Below are 1,285 nucleotides of genomic sequence, written 5' to 3'. Positions count from 1 at the left end.
CAGCATTAACCCTAATATAATCAATATTCACCTCCAAGTCCAAATAAACAGATAGATGGAGAAAGGGAAGGAAGAGTCCTGTAATATCCTTGAGGGGAGAACAGCAGATCCTCACCACTTTCCCAGTTGTGAGGGATTCTCCCAGAGATTAGAGTCCCTTAAGAAGGATGATTAGCATTCCATTTGGTCATTCACTCAAGCAGCTGCGTTGTTCTGCCAAAGAAACAGGTCCAGGCGGGGGACGTGCATGGTGGGCAGGGGGTTTGTTGACTATCTGCCTTCTACTATTTAACATAGAAAAGATATGAGTTTCCACAGGTCAAGTACACTGAAGTAGGAATCCGAGAAATCTGTGGGGGAGTATTCTGGGGAACAGGAATTAAAGTGGTAAGGAAGAATTCAAGAAAGGAAGATTGGGGCTATCAGATATCATAAGCTTATAATAGTTTTCACACCCTGGAGCTGGTTAGGTGCCCATATGTGCCCTTGGGAAAACCAACATTTGGATGCCCGCCACTGAGAAGGCCAGCAATGACCAGTATGTGTTCACTAGAGAATCAACACAGAGAGACAAGGAAACTACAGCAGCAGCCAGTTCGGTAAAGGGATAGTTGTGTTGTTTCCTCTTTTTGCTCTCTCCCTTCAATACACTGGAGAAGCTAAGCTATGAAGTGAGTGGCATGAGGAGAAAATATTTTTCCACTCCAAGTTACTCAAGTTGACTCTGCAGAGAAGAGGAAAGAACATTTAAGTCAAGTTTAAGGGTAAATCTTAATAAAATTGTATTGACTTTTTAATAATTAGAAGCGACCAGAAATTTATGGACTTATACCACAGTATCATTAGACGTTCTATTTTATTTTATTTTTCCTGCACCATGATGTCAGTCTTATCACACTATATTCTACTGGTGGGACATCCGTGTGGCAAATTGGCAACAGATATTTTGGGGTGAGCATAAGGCTACTTTATATATAAGCAAGAAAGGAGGTCCATCCTACCTACTCATCATAAAGCCCAAGATTCACCACTCTCTTTCTTTCTCCTTTAGACAGATGTGCATATAAATATACAAGCAGAACAGTTCCTCTTTCATCTATTTTACATAAAAATTTTGCTTAAAAATGAAAGAAAAATCAAACCATTGCTTTAGGGTATGATCAGAGCAGCTGATCATAGTATTTTAAACTTTTTAGATTACAAAGAAACTCCAGGTTAGTATTTGGTCGCCATTTTGGCAGGCTCACTGTTAGTTGGCCTTGGGAATCTGCAGGAGGAGCGATTC

Source organism: Pteropus alecto, unplaced genomic scaffold (genome assembly GCF_000325575.1).
Source record: "Pteropus alecto unplaced genomic scaffold, ASM32557v1 scaffold121, whole genome shotgun sequence".
NCBI classification, from domain to species: domain Eukaryota; kingdom Metazoa; phylum Chordata; class Mammalia; order Chiroptera; family Pteropodidae; genus Pteropus; species Pteropus alecto.
This window is presented reverse-complemented; position numbering follows the sequence as displayed.